Source organism: Pimephales promelas, chromosome 24 (assembly GCF_988280905.1).
Source record: "Pimephales promelas chromosome 24, fPimPro1.hap1.1, whole genome shotgun sequence".
Taxonomy (NCBI): domain Eukaryota; kingdom Metazoa; phylum Chordata; class Actinopteri; order Cypriniformes; family Leuciscidae; genus Pimephales; species Pimephales promelas.
In genome coordinates, this window is record NC_142792.1 from 25,622,910 (window position 1) to 25,634,398 (window position 11,489).

Sequence of the window (11,489 nt, forward strand, 5' to 3'; positions counted from 1 at the left end):
CCCCAATCTTCTCAAAACTCTGGATTCTGATAGAGGGCCGTGAGACTTAGACCTGAGTGCAACAATGGAGGCTCTAGACCCTTCCAGAGCTGAGATATCGAAATTCAAAATTTCGACCAGAAAAAAAAACGACAGTGTTACCCCTTGTTTTTTTTTTTGGGTGAAAAATTAAGTATCCCCAATTTTCTCAAAACTCTGGATTCTGATAGAGGGCCATGAGACTTAGACCTGAGTGCAACAATGGAGGCTCTAGACCCTTCCAGAGCTGAGATATCGAAAATCAAAATTTCGACCAGAAAAAAAAACGACAGTGTTACCCCTTAGGTTTTTTTTTGGGCGAAAAATTAAGTATCCCCAATCTTCTCAAAACTCTGGATTCTGATAGAGGGCCATGAGACATAGACCTGAGTGCAACAATGGAGGCTCTAGACCCTTCCAGAGCTGAGATATCGAAAATCAAAATTTCGACCAGAAAAAAAAACAACAGTGTTACCCCTTACGTTTTTTTTTGGGGGGGCGAAAAATTAAGTATCCCCAATCTTCTCAAAACTCTGGATTCTGATAGAGGGCCATGAGACTTAGACCTGAGTGCAACAATGGAGGCTCTAGACCCTTCCAGAGCTGAGATATCGAAAATAAAAATTTCGACCAGAAAAAAAAACGACAGTGTTACCCCTTACGTTTTTTTTTGGGGGGGCGAAAAATTAAGTATCCCCAATCTTCTCAAAACTCTGGATTCTGATAGAGGGCCATGAGACATAGACCTGAGTGCAACAATGGAGGCTCTAGACCCTTCCAGAGCTGAGATATCGAAAATCAAAATTTCGACCAGAAAAAAAACGACAGTGTTACCCCTTACGTTTTTTTTTTGGGGGGCGAAAAATTAAGTATCCCCAATCTTCTGAAAACTCTGGATTCTGATAGAGGGCCATGAGACATAGACCTGAGTGCAACAATGGAGGCTCTAGACCCTTCCGGAGATGAGATATCGAAAATCAAAATTTCGACCAGAAAAAAAAACGACAGTGTTACCCCTTACGTTTTTTTTTTGGGGCGAAAAATTAAGTATCCCCAATCTTCTCAAAACTCTGGATTCTGATTTTCACTGCCGTGCCCAAACAAAGAGAGTTTTGGATCCACTGCCGGACCCAAACAAAGAGAGTTTTTGATCCACTGCACCTACCAGCTGCTATTGTGTTGCGAGCATTCTTGCTGACCGCACAAACTGGCATCCAGTCTGTCTCCAACTGCCTGCGTTGGTGGTATAGTGGTGAGCATAGCTGCCTTCCAAGCAGTTGACCCGGGTTTGATTCCCGGCCAATGCAAAGCCTTTTGCCCATGGCCAACTCCTCCTTTAACTCGTGGCTCGAGCAAAACTTTGTTATGGGTCTTTTTCGCAGCAATAAAGGACTAGGTCTCCCCGTCAGGGAATCGAACCCCGGTCTTCCGCGTGATAGGCGGAGATACTGTCCACTATACTAACGAGGAGTTGCAGAGACAGGTAGTCGCCGACCATCAGCCTGACTGCAGCTCGCTGCAAACAGCCTTCCTATTTCCAGGAACGGCCTCATGCGTCATTTTAGGTCTTCGCTTCACAGAAGCCAGTGAAGCCAAACAAATCATCTAATACCATTTAAATATGAAGTGTTTAATTTATAATGAAGAAATTAGAGCTTTCTTTTTTAATAAAGAGCCTGGTAGGTCAGGTCAAAAAGCTCATGCGTTTTTTTTTTTTCACTGCCGTGCCCAAACAAAGAGAGTTTTGGATCCACTGCCGGACCCAAACAAAGAGAGTTTTGGATCCACTGCACCTACCAGCTGCTAATGTGTTGCGAGCATTCTTGCTGACCGCACAAACTGGCATCCAGTCTGTCTCCAACCGCCTGCGTTGGTGGTATAGTGGTGAGCATAGCTGCCTTCCAAGCAGTTGACCCGGGTTCGATTCCCGGCCAACGCAAAGCCTTTTGCCCATAGCCAACTCCTCCTTTAACTCGTGGCTGGAGCAAAACTTTTTTATGGGTCTTTGGGCAGCAATAAAGGGCTAGGTCTCCCCGTCGGGGAATCGAACCCCGGTCTTCTGCGTGACAGACGGAGATACTGTCCACTATACTAACGAGGACTTGCAGAGACAGGTAGTCGCCCACCATCAGCCCGACTGCAGCTCGCTGCAAACAGCCTTCCTATTTCCAGGAACGGCCTCATGCGTCATTTTAGGTCATCGCTTCACAGAAGCCAGTGAAGCCAAACAAATCATCTAATACCATTTAAATATGAAGTGTTTAATTTATAATGAAGAAATTAGAGCTTTCTTTTTTAATAAAGATCCTGGTAGGTCAGGTCAAAAAGCTCATGCGGTTTTTTTTTTCACTGCCGGGCCCAAACAAAGAGTTTTGGATCCACTGCACCTACCAGCTGCTAATGTGTTGCGAGCATTCTTGCTGACCACACAAACTGGCATCCAGTCTGTCTCCAACCGAGACTTACAATGGAGACCTATGGAAGACAACAATGGAGGCTCTAGACCCTTCCAGAGCTGAGATATCGAAAATCAAAATTTCGACCAGAAAAAAAAACGACAGTGTTACCCCTTACGTTTTTTTTTTTTTGGGGCGAAAAATTAAGTATCCCCAATCTTCTCAAAACTCTGGATTCTGATAGAGGGCCATGAGACTTAGACCTGAGTGCAACAATGGAGGCTCTAGACCCTTCCAGAGCTGAAATATCGAAATTCAAAATTTCGACCAGTTTTTTTTTGGGCGAAAAATTAAGTATCCCCAATCTTCTCAAAACTCTGGATTCTGATAGAGGGCCATGAGACATAGACCTGAGTGCAACAATGGAGGCTCTAGACCCTTCCAGAGCTGAGATATCGAAAATCAAAATTTCGACCAGAAAAAAAAAACGACAGTGTTACCCCTTACGTTTTTTTTTTTTGGGCGAAAAATTAAGTATCCCAAATCTTCTCAAAACTCTGGATTCTGATAGAGGGCCATGAGACTTAGACCTGAGTGCAACAATGGAGGCTCTAGAGTCTAGACCCTTCCAGAGCTGAGATATCGAAAATCAAAATTTCGACCCGTAAAAAAACGACAGTGTTACCCCTTACGTTTTTTTTTTTTGGGCGAAAAATTAAGTATCCCTAATCTTCTCAAAACTCTGGATTCTGATAGAGGGCCATGCGACTTAGACCTGAGTGCAACAATGGAGGCTCTAGACCCTTCCAGAGCTGAGATATCGAAAATCAAAATTTCGACCAGAAAAAAAAACGACAGTGTTACCCCTTACGTTTTTTTTGGGGGGGGGCGAAAAATTAAGTATCCCCAATCTTCTCAAAACTCTGGATTCTGATAGAGGGCCATGAGACTTAGACCTGAGTGCAAAAATGGAGGATCTAGTCCCTTCCAGAGCTGAGATATCGAAAATCTAAATTTCGACCCATAAAAAAAACGACAGTGTTACCCCTTACGTTTTTTTTTTTTGGGCGAAAAATTAAGTATCCCCAATCTTCTCAAAACTCTGGATTCTGATAGAGGGCCATGAGACTTAGACCTGAGTGCAACAATGGAGGCTCTAGACCCTTCCAGAGCTGAGATATCGAAAATCAAAATTTCGACCAGAAAAAAAAAACGACAGTGTTACCCCTTACGTTTTTTTTTTTGGGGCGAAAAATTAAGTATCCCCAATCTTCTCAAAACTCTGGATTCTGATAGAGGGCCATGAGACATAGACCTGAGTACAACAATGGAGGCTCTAGACCCTTCCAGAGCTGAGATATCGAAAATCTAAATTTCGACCCGTAAAAAAAATGACAGTGTTACCCCTTACGTTTTTTTTTTTGGGGCGAAAAATTAAGTATCCCCAATCTTCTCAAAACTCTGGATTCTGATAGAGGGCCGTGAGACTTAGACCTGAGTGCAACAATGGAGGATCTAGACCCTTCCAGAGCTGAGATATCGAAAATCTAAATTTCGACCCGTAAAAAAAACGACAGTGTTACCCCTTACGTTTTTTTTTTTTGGGCGAAAAATTAAGTATCCCCAATCTTCTCAAAACTCTGGATTCTGATAGAGGGCCATGAGACTTAGACCTGAGTGCAACAATGGAGGCTCTAGACCCTTCCAGAGCTGAGATATCGAAAATCAAAATTTCGACCAGAAAAAAAAAACGACAGTGTTACCCCTTACGTTTTTTTTTTTGGGGCGAAAAATTAAGTATCCCCAATCTTCTCAAAACTCTGGATTCTGATAGAGGGCCATGAGACATAGACCTGAGTACAACAATGGAGGCTCTAGACCCTTCCAGAGCTGAGATATCGAAAATCTAAATTTCGACCCGTAAAAAAAATGACAGTGTTACCCCTTACGTTTTTTTTTTTGGGGCGAAAAATTAAGTATCCCCAATCTTCTCAAAACTCTGGATTCTGATAGAGGGCCGTGAGACTTAGACCTGAGTGCAACAATGGAGGCTCTAGACCCTTCCAGAGATGAGATATCGAAATACAAAATTTCGACCAGAAAAAAAAACGACAGTGTTACCCCTTATGTTTTTTTTTTGGGTGAAAAATTAAGTATCCCCAATCTTCTCAAAACTCTGGATTCTGATAGAGGGCCATGAGACATAGACCTGAGTGCAACAATGGAGGCTCTAGACCCTTCCAGAGCTGAGATATCGAAAATCAAAATTTCGACCCGTAAAAAAAACGACAGTGTTACCCCTTACGGTTTTTTTTTGGGCGAAAAATTAAGTATCCCTAATCTTCTCAAAACTCTGGATTCTGATAGAGGGCCATGAGACTTAGACCTGAGTGCAACAATGGAGGCTCTAGACCCTTCCAGAGCTGAGATATCGAAATTCAAAATTTCGACCAGAAAAAAAACCCACAGTGTTACCCCTTAGGTTTTTTTTTTGGGCGAAAAATTAAGTATCCCCAATCTTCTCAAAACTCTGGATTCTGATAGAGGGCCATGAGACTTAGACCTGAGTGCAACAATGGAGGATCTAGACCCTTCCAGAGCTGAGATATCGAAAATCTAAATTTCGACCCGTAAAAAAAACGACAGTGTTACCCCTTACGTTTTTTTTTTTTGGGCGAAAAATTAAGTATCCCCAATCTTCTCAAAACTCTGGATTCTGATAGAGGGCCATGAGACTTAGACCTGAGTGCAACAATGGAGGCTCTAGACCCTTCCAGAGCTGAGATATCGAAAATCAAAATTTCGACCAGAAAAAAAAACGACAGTGTTACCCCTTACGTTTTTTTTTTTGGGGCGAAAAATTAAGTATCCCCAATCTTCTCAAAACTCTGGATTCTGATAGAGGGCCATGAGACATAGACCTGAGTACAACAATGGAGGCTCTAGACCCTTCCAGAGCTGAGATATCGAAAATCTAAATTTCGACCCGTAAAAAAAACGACAGTGTTACCCCTTACGTTTTTTTTTTTGGGGCGAAAAATTAAGTATCCCCAATCTTCTCAAAACTCTGGATTCTGATAGAGGGCCGTGAGACTTAGACCTGAGTGCAACAATGGAGGCTCTAGACCCTTCCAGAGATGAGATATCGAAATACAAAATTTCGACCAGAAAAAAAAACGACAGTGTTACCCCTTATGTTTTTTTTTTGGGTGAAAAATTAAGTATCCCCAATCTTCTCAAAACTCTGGATTCTGATAGAGGGCCATGAGACATAGACCTGAGTGCAACAATGGAGGCTCTAGACCCTTCCAGAGCTGAGATATCGAAAATCAAAATTTCGACCCGTAAAAAAAACGACAGTGTTACCCCTTACATTTTTTTTTTTGGGCGAAAAATTAAGTATCTCTAATCTTCTCAAAACTCTGGATTCTGATAGAGGTCCATGAGACTTAGACCTGAGTGCAACAATGGAGGCTCTAGACCCTTCCAGAGCTGAGATATCGAAATTCAAAATTTCGACCAGAAAAAAAAACGACAGTGTTACCCCTTAGGGTTTTTTTTTTTTGGGCGAAAAATTAAGTATCTCTAATCTTCTCAAAACTCTGGATTCTGATAGAGGGCCATGAGACTTAGACCTGAGTGCAACAATGGAGGCTCTAGACCCTTCCAGAGCTGAGATATCGAAATTCAAAATTTCGACCAGAAAAAAAAACGACAGTGTTACCCCTTAGGGTTTTTTTTTTGGGCGAAAAATTAAGTATCCCCAATCTTCTCAAAACTCTGGATTCTGATAGAGGGCCATGAGACATAGACCTGAGTGCAACAATGGAGGCTCTAGACCCTTCCAGAGCTGAGATATCGAAAATCAAAATTTCGACCAGAAAAAAAAACGACAGTGTTACCCCTTACGTTTTTTTTTGGGGGGGCGAAAAATTAAGTATCCCCAATCTTCTCAAAACTCTGGATTCTGATAGAGGGCCATGAGACTTAGACCTGAGTGCAACAATGGAGGCTCTATACCCTTCCAGAGCTGAGATATCGAAAATAAAAATTTCGACCAGAAAAAAAAACGACAGTGTTACCCCTTACGTTTTTTTTTGGGCGAAAAATTAAGTATCCCCAATCTTCTCAAAACTCTGGATTCTGATAGAGGGCCGTGAGACTTAGACCTGAGTGCAACAATGGAGGCTCTAGACCCTTCCAGAGCTGAGATATCGAAATTCAAAATTTCGACCAGAAAAAAAAACGACAGTGTTACCCCTTGTTTTTTTTTTTGGGTGAAAAATTAAGTATCCCCAATTTTCTCAAAACTCTGGATTCTGATAGAGGGCCATGAGACATAGACCTGAGTGCAACAATGGAGGCTCTAGACCCTTCCAGAGCTGAGATATCGAAAATCAAAATTTCGACCCGTAAAAAAAACGACAGTGTTACCCCTTACATTTTTTTTTTTTGGGCGAAAAATTAAGTATCCCTAATCTTCTCAAAACTCTGGATTCTGATAGAGGGCCATGAGACTTAGACCTGAGTGCAACAATGGAGGCTCTAGACCCTTCCAGAGCTGAGATATCGAAAATCAAAATTTCGACCAGAAAAAAAAACGACAGTGTTACCCCTTAGGTTTTTTTTTTTGGGCGAAAAATTAAGTATCCCCAATCTTCTCAAAACTCTGGATTCTGATAGAGGGCCATGAGACATAGACCTGAGTGCAACAATGGAGGCTCTAGACCCTTCCAGAGCTGAGATATCGAAAATCAAAATTTCGACCAGAAAAAAAAACAACAGTGTTACCCCTTACGTTTTTTTTGGGGGGGGCGAAAAATTAAGTATCCCCAATCTTCTCAAAACTCTGGATTCTGATAGAGGGCCATGAGACTTAGACCTGAGTGCAACAATGGAGGCTCTTGACCCTTCCAGAGCTGAGATATCGAAAATAAAAATTTCGACCAGAAAAAAAAACGACAGTGTTACCCCTTACGTTTTTTTTTTGGGGGGCGAAAAATTAAGTATCCCCAATCTTCTCAAAACTCTGGATTCTGATAGAGGGCCATGAGACATAGACCTGAGTGCAACAATGGAGGCTCTAGACCCTTCCAGAGCTGAGATATCGAAAATCAAAATTTCGACCAGAAAAAAAACGACAGTGTTACCCCTTACGTTTTTTTTTTGGGGGGCGAAAAATTAAGTATCCCCAATCTTCTCAAAACTCTGGATTCTGATAGAGGGCCATGAGACTTAGACCTGAGTGCAACAATGGAGGCTCTAGACCCTTCCAGAGCTGAAATATCGAAATTCAAAATTTCGACCAGTTTTTTTTTGGGCGAAAAATTAAGTATCCCCAATCTTCTCAAAACTCTGGATTCTGATAGAGGGCCATGAGACATAGACCTGAGTGCAACAATGGAGGCTCTAGACCCTTCCAGAGCTGAGATATCGAAAATCAAAATTTCGACCAGAAAAAAAAAACGACAGTGTTACCCCTTACGTTTTTTTTTTTTGGGCGAAAAATTAAGTATCCCAAATCTTCTCAAAACTCTGGATTCTGATAGAGGGCCATGAGACTTAGACCTGAGTGCAACAATGGAGGCTCTAGACCCTTCCAGAGCTGAGATATCGAAAATCAAAATTTCGACCCGTAAAAAAACGACAGTGTTACCCCTTACGTTTTTTTTTTTGGGCGAAAAATTAAGTATCCCTAATCTTCTCAAAATTCTGGATTCTGATAGAGGGCCATGAGACTTAGACCTGAGTGCAACAATGGAGGCTCTAGACCCTTCCAGAGCTGAGATATCGAAATTCAAAATTTCGACCAGAAAAAAAAACGACAGTGTTACCCCTTATGTTTTTTTTTTTTGGTGAAAAATTAAGTATCCCCAATCTTCTCAAAACTCTGGATTCTGATAGAGGGCCATGAGACTTAGACCTGAGTGCAACAATGGAGGCTCTAGACCCTTCCAGAGCTGAGATATCGAAAATCAAAATTTCGACCAGAAAAAAAAACGACAGTGTTACCCCTTACGTTTTTTTTTGGGGGGGGCGAAAAATTAAGTATCCCCAATCTTCTCAAAACTCTGGATTCTGATAGAGGGCCATGAGACTTAGACCTGAGTGCAACAATGGAGGCTCTAGACCCTTCCAGAGCTGAGATATCGAAAATCAAAATTTCGACCAGAAAAAAAAACGACAGTGTTACCCCTTACGTTTTTTTTTTGGGCGAAAAATTAAGTATCCCCAATCTTCTCAAAACTCTGGATTCTGATAGAGGGCCATGAGACTTAGACCTGAGTGCAACAATGGAGGCTCTAGACCCTTCCAGAGATGAGATATATCGAAATTCAAAATTCCGACCAGAAAAGAAAACGACAGTGTTACCCCTTATGTTTTTTTTTTTTGGTGAAAAATTAAGTATCCCCAATCTTCTCAAAACTCTGGATTCTGATAGAGGACCATGAGACTTAGACCTGAGTGCAACAATGGAGGCTCTAGACCCTTCCAGAGATGAGATATCGAAAATCAAAATTTCGACCAGAAAAAAAAAAAGACAGTGTTACCCCTTACGTTTTTTTTGGGGGGGCGAAAAATTAAGTATCCCCAATCTTCTCAAAACTCTGGATTCTGATAGAGGGCCATGAGACTTAGACCTGAGTGCAACAATGGAGGCTCTAGACCCTTCCAGAGATGAGATATATCGAAATTCAAAATTCCGACCAGAAAAGAAAACGACAGTGTTACCCCTTATGTTTTTTTTTTTTGGTGAAAAATTAAGTATCCCCAATCTTCTCAAAACTCTGGATTCTGATAGAGGACCATGAGACTTAGACCTGAGTGCAACAATGGAGGCTCTAGACCCTTCCAGAGATGAGATATCGAAAATCAAAATTTCGACCAGAAAAAAAAAAAGACAGTGTTACCCCTTACGTTTTTTTTGGGGGGGCGAAAAATTAAGTATCCCCAATCTTCTCAAAACTCTGGATTCTGATAGAGAGCCATGAGACTTAGACCTGAGTGCAACAATGGAGGCTCTAGACCCTTCCAGAGCTGAGATATCGAAAATCAAAATTTCGACCAGAAAAAAAAACGACAGTGTTACCCCTTACGTTTTTTTTTGGGGGGGCGAAAAATTAAGTATCCCTAATCTTCTCAAAACTCTGGATTCTACTAGAGGGCCATGAGACTTAGACCTGAGTGCAACAATGGAGGCTCTAGACCCTTCCGGAGATGAGATATCGAAATTCAAAATTTCTACCAGAAAAAAAACGACAGTGTTATCCCTTATGGTTTTTTTTTTGGGCGAAAAATTAAGTATCCCTAATCTTCTCAAAACTCTGGATTCTGATAGAGGGCCATGAGACTTAGACCTGAGTGCAACAATGGAGGCTCTAGACCCTTCCAGAGCTGAGATATCGAAATTCAAAATTTCGACCAGAAAAAAAAACGACAGTGTTACCCCTTAGGTTTTTTTTTTTGGGCGAAAAATTAAGTATCCCCAATCTTCTCAAAACTCTGGATTCTGATAGAAGGACATGAGACTTAGACCTGAGTGCAACAATGGAGGCTCTAGACCCTTCCAGAGCTGAGATATCGAAAATCAAAATTTCGACCAGAAAAAAAAACGACAGTGTTACCCCTTACGTTTTTTTTTTTGGGGCGAAAAATTAAGTATCCCCAATCTTCTCAAAACTCTGGATTCTGATAGAGGGCCATGAGACTTAGACCTGAGTGCAACAATGGAGGCTCTAGACCCTTCCAGAGCTGAGATATCGGAAATCTAAATTTCGACCCGTAAAAAAAACGACAGTGTTACCCCTTACGTTTTTTTTTTGGGCGAAAAATTAAGTATCCCCAATCTTCTCAAAACTCTGGATTCTGATAGAGGGCCATGAGACTTAGACCTGAGTGCAACAATGGAGGCTCTAGACCCTTCCAGAGATGAGATATATCGAAATTCAAAATTTCGACCAGAAAAGAAAACGACAGTGTTACCCCTTATGTTTTTTTTTTTTGGTGAAAAATTAAGTATCCCCAATCTTCTCAAAACTCTGGATTCTGATAGAGGACCATGAGACTTAGACCTGAGTGCAACAATGGAGGCTCTAGACCCTTCCAGAGATGAGATATCGAAAATCAAAATTTCAACCAGAAAAAAAAACGACAGTGTTACCCCTTACGTTTTTTTTTTTGGGCGAAAAATTAAGTATCCCAAATCTTCTCAAAACTCTGGATTCTGATAGAGGGCCATGAGACTTAGACCCGAGTGCAACAATGGAGGCTCTAGGCCCTTCCAGAGCTGAGATATCGAAAATCAAAATTTCAACCAGAAAAAAAAAACGACAGTGTTACCCCTTACGTTTTTTTGGGGGGGGCGAAAAATTAAGTATCCCCAATCTTCTCAAAACCCTGGATTCTGATAGAGGGCCATGAGACTTAGACCTGAGTGCAACAATGGAGGCTCTAGACCCCTCCAGAGCTGAGATATCGAAAATCTAAATTTCGACCAGAAAAAAAAACGACAGTGTTACCCCTTACGTTTTTTTTTGGGGGGGCGAAAAATTAAGTATCCCCAATCTTCTCAAAACTCTGGATTCTGATAGAGGGCCATGAGACTTAGACCTGAGTGCAACAATGGAGGCTCTAGACCCTTCCAGAGCTGAGATATCGAAATTCAAAATTTCGACCAGAAAAAAAAACGACAGTGTTACCCCTTATGTTTTTTTTTTTGGGTGAAAAATTAAGTATCCCCAATCTTCTCAAAACTCTGGATTCTGATAGAGGGCCATGAGACATAGACCTGAGTGCAACAATGGAGGCTCTAGACCCTTCCAGAGCTGAGATATCGAAAATCTAAATTTCGACCCGTAAAAAAAACGACAGTGTTACCCCTTACGTTTTTTTTTTTTGGGCGAAAAATTAAGTATCCCTAATCTTCTCAAAACTCTGGATTCTGATAGAGGGCCATGCGACTTAGACCTGAGTGCAACAATGGAGGCTCTAGACCCTTCCAGAGCTGAGATATCGAAATTCAAAATTTCGACCCGTAAAAAAAACGACAGTGTTACCCCTTACGTTTTTTTTTTT

At 41.4% G+C, this 11,489-nt stretch overlaps 2 non-coding genes across 2 annotated transcripts; one reads left to right on the forward strand and one right to left on the reverse strand.

Annotated features, from left to right (window-relative positions):
• Nucleotides 1-1,416: 1,416 nt before the first annotated feature.
• Nucleotides 1,417-1,488, reverse strand: trnad-auc (transfer RNA aspartic acid (anticodon AUC)). The gene has a single exon. It is a non-coding gene; the product is annotated as a tRNA-Asp (tRNA).
• A 397-nt stretch (nt 1,489-1,885) lies between these two features.
• trnag-ucc (transfer RNA glycine (anticodon UCC)) lies at nt 1,886-1,957 on the forward strand. Its single transcript has one exon. It is a non-coding gene; the product is annotated as a tRNA-Gly (tRNA).
• Nucleotides 1,958-11,489: the final 9,532 nt, after the last annotated feature.